This window comes from Bidens hawaiensis, unplaced genomic scaffold (assembly GCF_021521415.1).
Source record: "Bidens hawaiensis isolate Kalapana, Puna unplaced genomic scaffold, B.hawaiensis_p1.1 tig00009411_1, whole genome shotgun sequence".
Taxonomy (NCBI): domain Eukaryota; kingdom Viridiplantae; phylum Streptophyta; class Magnoliopsida; order Asterales; family Asteraceae; genus Bidens; species Bidens hawaiensis.
In genome coordinates, this window is record NW_027491693.1 from 284,644 (window position 1) to 295,879 (window position 11,236).

Consider the following 11,236-nt stretch of genomic DNA (forward strand, 5'->3'; position numbering starts at 1 on the left):
GAACGGGACGGGTAAAAGATATAAATTCGTTTGTGGGAAAATCCGAGTTGTTACAATGGGTGATGAGACCGATAGTACTTTTGACAAAAGAATGTCATCGGAAGCCGGCAACTACTACTTGAGCCTGAATATTTAGCCGGACCTCAATGAAGACATCAGACTAACAAGGACACGTGGGAAAGAAAATAGGCACACCTTGTCGACGTCAATAAAATGCATATGACCTAGAAACTTAGAGAATATGGGATAAGGAAAGATCGTTTAGGGAGTTTGTCAAGATAAAAAAGAAACAAGGAGAAGCTACCATAGAGTTTTTGGAGTGACAACAAGAGGCGGAGAGGCAAATGATTGACCAGGACTTGAAGATGTTTAATCATACCTACAACAATTTGATGAGTCGAGTGTTGGAAGTAACTCTAGACTGAAAACATGAAATATGGGTGAAATACGCCTGGCTTTGAGATTTTTAAATTTTTCATACATGTTTGTTTTTTTTAACTTACAGTATTTTAATAATGTGTAAGTTTTAATTAAATATAGTTTTGTTTTTTTATTATGTTTATTTTTTAATTTAAAAAGAAAAAATAGTTGTTGGGTAAGAAAAGTGATATATATGATGAAGGATATGTGGGGTAGAAGGGAAAATTTATTAAATAGACCATTTGAAAAAAAAGAAAATGGATAATGGCCCACTAATTTTCAATATTATGGGTGTTAAAAAATATCTGAATTCGTATCTGAACTATCCGATAATCTGTATCCGAACTATCCGAAATTTCAGATATCCGAAAATTCGGATATCTGAACCCCGGATATCCGAGAATTCGGATTCGGATAGCATTTTTGGCGTGTTTCGGATCGTCCGTATATCCAAACTATCCGAAATATAAATTTAATATTCGTTTTATTTTTATTATATACCTAGATGACGTAATCCTAGTTTAAAAACATCAACACTCCTTCAGCCGTGACTTCCTCCTTTTTAGTTACCAATCTCCATCATTACTCTATTTCCCTTCCATATGTAGTACAACACCACCTCCATGGCTCCAGTCACCTCCGGCACTCTTCCGTCACCAGTCACCACCTCCGTCCGTCTCTTTCACTCTTCCTTCTACACCAAATCCACCACGACACCACCGCTGTTTCTTCCTTCTTCATCTCAATCGGTTGTGTTTATTTTGAAAAATATATTGTGTGTTATTTACTTGTTTCTTTGTACATTTATGCTTAGGTTATTGGATTGGAAAACCCAAATACTATTTGCTTGTTTGGGTTGTTGGACTGGAAAACCTGGTTTTGGATTAAAACAGGTTTTTTTTCAGATATCCGAATCACTATCCGACCGGATATCTGAACTTTAGATATCTAAAATTTTGGATCCGGATTCGGATTCCGATAGTGAAATCCATTATCCGAAAGGTCCAGATTTCAGATTTTATAACACCCCCATTCAATATTCCCAAAATGAACCAAGAAATTTGGACTCGGGCGATGGGATTCAAAAAGATTTGAATGTCATCTGCTCCGTCCAAATTTAAAGTGAATCCCGTCTTTTCTGTTCAAATTCTAATTGAATTTCGTATTTCCAGCCCAAATTTTGAGAAAAAAATTTTTGTCATCATCTCAAACACTTTTTTCTCTCTCCTTCAACCTCTCTCTTCTTCTTTTTTTTCTTCCTCGTCTTCATCTTCTTATTCTTCATCATCTTCTTCGAACCAGAATACCTCCACCATGAGTAGGCGCGTTAAGAGCATTACCCACCTCCACTGGTTTACTGGTTGTCACCGGTGGCTCAACCATCTTTTGCAACAAAACATCCAATGATAACTCACCATGTTTTCACCCAAAATTTGCTTCGGTTCGAAGAAGAAGAAGAAGAAGATGATGATGATGATGATGATGATGATGATGATGATGATGATGAAAAAGATAGGGAGGTTGAAGGAGGGAGAAAAAGTGTTAGAGAAGATGAAAAAAAAAATTTCTCAAAATTTGAACTGGAAAGATATAATTCACATAAATTTGGACGGGAAGGACGGGATTCACTTTAAACTTGGACGATGCAGACGAGATTCAAATCTTTTTGAATGACGTTGCCCTAGTCCAAATTTCTTGGTCCATTTTGAAAATATTGAAAATGGCTTAGGTTATTCATACACCAAGGAGGTTATTCAAACACCAGGAGGGCCTATACGAGTCGTATAGGGTCTATACGACTCGTATAGGTGTAGTGTCAAGTCATTTTTGGTGATTAGTGTCAATTTCATTTATTTCTATCGTATAGCCCCTATACGAGCCGTATAGGTCTATACGGCTCGTATAGGGTCTATATGAGTCGTATAGTTTTTTTTTAGATTTTTTTAAAATTACAAAATATTAAAAATAGCATCCGAGTTGTTCATAAAATAGAAACACGTAATTTAAAAGTAAATATGTTGCTATATACATAAAAACATACAAATAACATGAGCCACACAACTTTTGGTATTATCTAACAAAGCAACACACAAATCTTATATGGTTTGAGCAAGAAAAACTGATACCTAGCCTGTATGGGTCGTATACCATCTATACTACTCGTATAGGATATAATATAATTATAAATATCTGGTCAAAGTACAGTTGGCATGTTGTCTATATGAGTCATATAGACTCTGTACGGCTCGTATAGGGTCTATACGAACAAGAATATCTATATGACTCGTATAGGGTCTATACGGCTCGTATAGACTATAAAAAGCTGCCACACTGTCACCTTCGTACGCATGTTAATAGGGTATACCTATACGACTATAGGTCCTATACGAGCCGTATAGCCTTATTCACACACCATGGGGATGGTGTTTGTATATAACAACCCTTGAAATTAGTGGACCATTTTTAACATTCTCTTTCTTTAAATGGTCCATTTAGGAAATTTTCTCGTAGTTTAAAGTGTAAACGACATGACAATGTACCGTGAAACTTGAGCTACATATAGTTTTTTAACAAGTTAGTACAAGGCCCCTATTACTCTCGTCCTTTCCAAGAGATGCACCGATTATTCCCTTACAAGAAATCACATCTCACCCACCCAAAGGAAAAAATAAGGCATTGGTTATTCACACACCCTTGACCTATCCATACACCCTTTAATGTGGGGTTCCATACGATCATATAGCCCCTATACGATCATATGTAAAGTGTGTGAATAACCAAAGGGTGTACGAATAACACATCCCAAAAATAATATTGCATGGGACTTAGAAAAAAAAAGGACTCAACTTCTTTATCTATCTAACAACATAAATTAAAAGTGCTTAATAGAAAAAGTATATTCAACATCTGTTAAACTAGCCTTAATTTAAGAGGTAAGTGATGCATAATCATAAATGCATTCAAGAATGTTAATTAGGTTAAAGGTTAAACGCGCATCTCCAATAAGAAAAAGCTTCGCCATCCATGTCTTATTTAAAGGAGAGAGTAAGAGAGAGTCCATATGGATGAGAGAGAAGACCAAGCAAAGGAGAGATACGGAGAAGTGTCCATCTTACTAGACGGTTCTTTGAAGAAGAGGGGAGAGAGAGAAAAAAAGTGTTTAAGTGGGGTTGGTGGGTGACTAGGGGAGAGAAAAAGTGTTTGTGTTAGATCATGCGTACTAGTAGTGTTGTGGGTACGTTGTTGTCCCGAACGCCAAGAAACACCCCGTACTCTGGTGTTTTCGGTTGCATTTTGGTGAGGCACATTGTATACACAACATACGTTGGACGATGGTTGTTTGCAAAGGTATTGCAACTTCCCCTGTTTAATTTGTTAGATAGATATATGGCTCTGTAACTTAGTAGTGTTTCCGATCAACGCGTTAACTGCTATAAAAATGTTAATTAGCGAAGAAAATACGAAGGTGAAGAAGATGACCCTAATTTCAATGGGTGTGTTGCGCCTTTTTAAAAGGTTAGGGTGTGCCTACATGAATTCAGTCGATAACTGTCACATTCGTTGCTATACTGGAACGAAAACAAAATTAGCATTCGGTCAATTTTCATTATGGTACTGGAAGTAAAACAAAAAGGACAGAAGCAAAATGTAGTGGACCAATAAGGTGCTGCTTAAGCAAATTCAGTCAGTTTCCGCCATGCTAGTTGCAGTACCAGAACTAAAACAAAAAACAAAATTGGCATTCAGTCGATTTTCATTATGTTTATTACGGGATAGGAATAAAAACAAAATAGGGTGAGTCTACTTGAATTCGGTTGATACCCGTCACATTTCATTACGATATCAGAACGAAAACAAAAACATAATTGGCATTCGGTCAGTTTTCGTTACAGTACTAGAAATAAAACAAAGAGAAAAGAAGCAAAATGTCATGGACCAATATGGTGGCGCCAAGTTGTCGGAACTTCGCGGCACCGAATCTCATAACAACAACAACTATTTTACATAGTAGTAGCAAAGTTTTTTTTTTAAGTTATTTAAATTTTATTAGGTGTTATAATGGTGTATAGTTTTATTTTTTTTTAGAACGGCGACTTTCTTGTATTTAGGTTACCGCACCCTTCAAATTTAGAGAGTCACGATGCCCCACTCTGGCCAGATATGTTGTCTTAACCCGGCCCACGCTGGCTTTAGAGTTTGGTTTGGGCGTTCCCCCGTCCCGCCGACTGCCACTAGACAGCTGTTGTGCCACCACAAGAGTAGAATTCTTTGGCGTAACATACGGCGGGACGAAAACCCAGGTGGGCTCAAGATTCGAACTGACAACCTTTGCACAAGGCCTAGCTCAAATCCATCATTGTCAATATCCACCCAAATATGACACAAGTGAGATTCGAAGTTGAGTATCCATTGGAGAACCCAAGCCTCCTACCACTAGACAAGTGAGGGATTGTATGGTTTTATATAAATGCTAAAATATTTTAAAACTGAGTGAAAAGTGTATAATTATGCATGTTTTGTCTCACCTAATGTTCATCATAAAATTAATTAAAGCACACATTCAATGACTTGAGTAACACCTTGATTGATATTTGGATGTAACGTTTGGTTTTTATATATACATAAATACTTAATTAATTAATATTTTAAGAGATTTCCACAATAAGTGCAGTAGTATTAGGTTTTGAAAAGAGTTATCTTAAATACAATTGCAGTGATATAATACGCCGTTTGAGGGTAGATATATGTCTCAGTCTTATTCCTAACTTCATAGCAAAACTTTTCAACTTTAAAGGCTTAGAAGTAGAATTATCTAATTCCCATCTTTTGACTCCCACCAGTGACCAATCTATCTATCTATAATATATATAAACAATCACCCTAGAATCCTACGTGTCGTGATGTGGTCGCTCCCCTATTTTATGGAATTCACCAGATTACTTGATTTTTAAATGAAGGCCTCTTATTGATTTAACCCAAATTCATGGGTATGGGTCTTACCAAAACCAAATAGCTCTTAAACGGGTTATAACATCTCATTAAATTAAAAATTAACCTTATCAATTATTTGATATGAAAATCATATAAAATAAGAATATACTAAAATTTAATATCCAATTTAAAAAGAAAAATATATTATTTATAATTAATAAACAATTTTATAGTAAAAAAACATAAGCGAGTCATGGGTCACAAACTCCAGATAGCTTTTTGGGTTATAGCATATCATTTATTTATGAAACCCTTTTATCATCAAACCCTTAGTATATTATTAACTTTCTTACAATAAAGAAAATTAAAATCCAAAAAATAAATATTAAAAAACAAAAAATGTAAAACAACCATTCTCTCAAGGCATCAGATTTTTTTTATTTGTAAATGAAGATTTCTCACGCATTTGACCCGAATTCACATGTAAAGGTCTCACCAAACCCTGATAGTTCTTAAACAGGTTATAACATCTCACTATATTAAAAATTAATCTCATCAAATATTTGATATGAAAATCCTATAAAATATGGATATACTAAAAATTAATATCCTATTTTATTTAAAAAAAATATTTTATTTATAATTTAGAAACGATTTTATAAGATTTTTGGGTTGTAGCATATTATTTATTTATAAAACTCTTTTATCATCAAACCCTTGGTATATTATTAACTTTCTTACAATAAAGAAAATTAAAATCCAAAAAAATAAAGATTAAAAAACAAAAAATGTAAAACAAACATTCTCTCAAGCCATCAGATTGCTTTATTTGTAAATGAAGATTTCTCACGCATTTGACCTGAATTCACGGGTAAAGTTCTCACCAAACCCAGATAGCTCTTAAACGGGTTATAACATCTCACTATATTAAAAATTAATATCATCAAATATTTGATATGAAAATCCTATAAAATATGGATATACTAAAAATTAATATCCTATTTTATTTTAAAAAAAATATATTATTTATAATTAAGAAGCAATTTTATAATAACAAAAATAAACGGATAATGAGTATCACCAAACCCAGATACCTTTTAAACCGGATTACAACATAGCATTTATTTGTGAAACCATTTTATCATCAAAGCTCAAGTATATTAATTATTAACTTTTTTACAATAAATAAAATTCAAATTCAAATATATATATATATATATATATATATATAAATATTAAAAACAAATAATGTAAAACAACCCTCGTAATACGGGAGATAAAATCTAGTAGTAATATAAACTAACACCATCACCTCAGACACTTTAGTTACTCATGAGAAATTAAAGAAATGGACTACACAATCATCTTCATCTTTCTCTCCATTCTTATATCTTTTTACACCTTCTTTACCAAATTCGGCCACAGAAAGTTAGCGGTAGCCGCCCGACCCATGCCCCCACCTGGCCCATACCCACTCCTAATCATCGGAAACATCTTTGAACTCGGAGACAAACCACACCACTCGCTAGCGGCCCTAAGCAAAACATATGGGCCGCTTATGTCCCTAAAGCTCGGTAGCACCACCATGACCGTTGTTTCGTCCCATAAAACTGCTCAAGAGTTATTCTCAAAGCATGACATGTCTTTCTCGAGTAGATCGGTCCAGCAGGCAGCCACAGCGCACAAACGCCATAATATCTCGATGATCTGGTTGCCAGTCGGTGATCAATGGCGAAGACTAAGAAGAATATCCAAAGAGCACTTGTTTTCCGTACGCCAACTCGATGCTAGCCAACACCTCCGCAAGGAAAAGGTTAACAAGCTTCTTGATTACGTGCATGGGTGTTCAAAAACCGGCAAACCGGTCAACGTAGGTCAAACTGCAGCCACTACAACTCTTAACATTCTTTCAAACTTCATCTTCTCCATTGATCTAGCTCAGTATGATGCAGTTTCTTCACAAGATTTTAAGGATCTTGTTTGGCGTTTGATGGAGGTTGGTGGGACACCTAATCTAGCCGATTTCTTTCCGGTTCTTCGTCCTTTTGATCCACAAGGATTGCGGAAACGGTCAGGACTTTATGTGACGAAGCTAATGGCGATATTCGAGCAGCATATAAGTGCGCGAATTGAAGCAAGAAGAAGTGGTGAATGTTTAGCATCAAGCAAGGATCTTACGAATTTGTTGTTAGATATCAACCAAAATAAAGAATCATCACTTAGCATGGATGACATACGGCATTTGCTATTCGTAAGTAGTCTTGTTTGGTGTTAATCTTGAAAACATTTTGGGTCAATCTTACAAAGAAAGAAAAAAAGAGACTTGTTTTTTTTGGTGGGGCAATCTTGAAAAATAAAGACACGTGATATTTGAATAGTTGGACGTCATATAGCATTATTGCAAACTGATTAAAAATTCCCACGTGATATTCTGACAGGATTTGTTTCTTGCCAGAACAGATACGACATCGAGCACATTAGAATGGGCAATGGCTGAGCTAATTCACAACCCTGAGAAAATGTCAAAAGCGCAATCTGAGCTCAGGGAAATAATAGGAAACAAAAATGAAAGTGTTGACGAATCAGACATCTCAAGGCTCCCTTACTTACAAGCGGTTATTAAAGCAACTCTTCGTTTGCATCCTGCGGTTCCTTTTCTTGTCCCTCACAAAGCCATAACCGACATTGAGATCCAAGGCTATATTGTCCCAAAAGATTCACAGGTCTTGTTTAACTTGTGGGTCATGGGGCAAGATCCCAACGTATGGTCGAACCCTCAACGATTCGAACCAGAGAGGTTTCTTGAAAATGGAATTGACTATAAAGGTCAAGATTTTTAGTTGATTCCATTTGGTGCGGGAAGAAGGATGTGTCCAGGATTACCACTTGCTCATAGATTGTTGCATGTGATGTTGGGGTCTTTGATTTACATGTTTGAATGGAAGATTGAAGGGAGGCTGAGTCCACAAGATATGGACATGGCTGATAAGTTTGGTTTTACGTTACAAAAGAATTTTCCTCTAATGGCTATCCCAGTCAAAGTTTGATATTTCAGTTTAGTTAAGAAAATAATATGGTTGTATTATTTTGAAGTTGGATGAGTACTTTATTCTTATATGATACTAAATGTAACCATGTGGAAGTTAAAAATGAAGTGAAAGTCTCATGTGGGTTTGAAAGATCTATTTAAAATAGAGGTAACGTTGTGAGTGGGTTGGGTTGGATTTCAATGATGGGTTAAATGGGTTTGGGTGAGGATGAGTTTTTAAAATAGAGGGTTGGTATAGGAAAAGTTAATTCATCTTGAGTCCTTAACCCAAGTAAAGGTTGAATTTAAAGTGTTTCAAAAACCCCTAAAAAATTATTCAAATAAATTAATAACTCAAAATATAAATCAAAAACGCAAAAAGTAAAATAACTAAAATGTCTCTCCCGTCGTCCTATTCATCTCATTTGTTCGTTTTTTTGGGTTCATTTTTGCCTTTTCTTTTCTTTACGGTATCTATTCGGTTTTTGTTCAGTTGCGATTTCTCGGTTTTATTCGGTTTAGGATGGGTATGGGTCAAGATGGGTAAAGTTAACCCATCTTGAACTAAGTAAAGGTTAAAATACAAAGGGTTTCAAAACTCCTAAAAACTATTCAAAAAAGTTATTAAAAAATTAATAACTCAAAATATAAATCGAAAACGCAAAAAGTAAAATAACTAAAATGTTTCCCACATCTTCCTTGTTCATTAAAATTAAAAAAAAAAACAGTTCGGTTTTTAAGTTTTTTTCGTTTCGGTTTTGCTTTTTTCCATTTCGGTCGGTTTTGGTATATGTTCGGTTTTAATGATTTCGGTTTCGATTTCTCGGTTCTATTCGGTTTCGTGGGTTTTGTTTGAAATAAAATTGGATAAAACTTGTTTTATTCTATTCTAACCCGTAAACAAACTCATTCTAACTTATAACCAAAAGTCACTAGCATTTTCTCAACCCATCTTGACCTTTGGGTTACCTATTTCAATTTTAAAAGTTAACCAAATTAACCCAAAACAGGTTGTTTTGCCACTCTTATAAAAAGGTTAAATACATGTTTGGTTCCTTTGGTTTAAGAATGTTACATGCTTGATCATCAAATTTAAATAATTACAAACTTGGTTCTAAAAGTTCAAAACTTATTACTAAGGTGGTCATGAGGTATGCATTTTGTAAGTATGGTAATCCTTACATGTTAACGCCATTAAATTTTTAAGTTGAATCGGTGTGATTGACCAAACTGCCCTCACTATTAAAATAACAAAAATATATAATTAAATAGTCTATATACCCGTGTGATACACGGGTTAAAAAATTATTTTAAAAACATAATATGCATAATCTATTTAATGCTTGAATTACTAAAATTATTTCTTTTACCCAAACTTGACTCATCATAGTAAATCCGCTAGACCCATCCAAGTATTATAAATGATTAAAATAATTACAGACCATCTATGTTTGACATCTAAATGCTCAAATCATAATCAATTAGTATACACTTTCAAAACAAAAACACAAAAACCCATCAAACATAATAATATATAACCTTAGAAAGCGAGAAAACTCATAGGAAGCAATTAGAATGTTTCCACAAGTTCCATATCCTCTGCTACAAAGTCCTAAGTTTTAAATTGTCATATTAATATAATATAAAAAACATGTTTTGCATCTGATTTCTATTCTTCCTAATTTAAACATTATAATCGAGAATTTGGAATTCAGGAACTTACCAACTAAGGACTGGTGATGAATTAGTTGAAGAAATTTCTCATATGGCTTCTACATTCTTCCTTTGATAACCTGTGAATGGATCCATTTGTGTTCTAAAATGTAATTTCTTCAAATTACTAACAAACCTTCTCACTTAAATTAGTTAACTGTTAAGAGATCTTACCAAACTTAAATTACTGCATTAGCATCCATATTGTGATGAAATCAACCCGTGCATAAGCGGGTTAGTTTGCCTTAGAATTAAAACAATAAAAAGTCTCTCAAAATGGAAACGGATTAGGTGCATATGAAAAGTCTCTCAATCCTCAAAACTGCATTCAAATTGCATAAAATCTTCTGAAGATTTATTGTTCATATATGACTCTATTTTTTAAAAAAATAATATAGCTATTTTAGTCATATTAAAGTATTATGTAATTCAAAAGAAAACTAAAAAAGTTGTTACCTGTGGATTCTTAAGGGAATTTCCACAACCAATCTTTTCGCTCCTACAAACACAGAAACAAATTTTGTTAAGCCTAAAATGTAACTACCAATTGCTAGCATTGACATAATTGCTAGGACTCACAAACATTGCATCATCTCACATCATAATCCGAAGATGGAGTAACCGTTCTGTCTGTTACATGAGTTGCATTTTTCAGCCTCTTGTTGGCAGGCAGAGGTCGTCACTACAAAATTGTCATAAAATTAAATAACTAAAATGCAAAATCAATATAAACATTTAATACGCAAAGAAACATATGATAAGAATAACAGGCCTAATGGAGTATATAAGGAATGACAGTTTGGAATGCTTGATCATCCAAATGTCACAAAGGTCATATTTTTTTTATATATATAATGAACATAAGGAAAAATAATTAGGGAATAAATACATATTGAATAAAATACTATCATTACAACAGGTTATACACAAAATGAACAGGTTAATTTATCATACTACTTCATGTTCTAAAACGACTCGTTTCAACTCGACTCCGTATTGGCGGGAACCAAATAGATGTTTTATTATAAAAAGACCTATTTTTTTACCCAAACTTATTTTACACATAATTCATGTTGGCATGTACCCATTCTGACTTAAAGCAAATTAATGTTTACCAATGCAAAAGTGCAGTGATGTGAAACA

The 11,236-nt window shown here is 34.1% G+C and overlaps 1 pseudogene across 1 annotated transcript; it reads left to right on the forward strand.

Annotated features, from left to right (window-relative positions):
- The first annotated feature begins 6,700 nt into the window (after positions 1–6,700).
- On the forward strand, positions 6,701–8,533 carry LOC143532213 (cytochrome P450 76T24-like; annotated as a pseudogene). The gene is made up of 2 exons (XR_013135136.1): positions 6,701–7,603; positions 7,791–8,533. The product of XR_013135136.1 is annotated as a cytochrome P450 76T24-like (transcript).
- Positions 8,534–11,236: the final 2,703 nt, after the last annotated feature.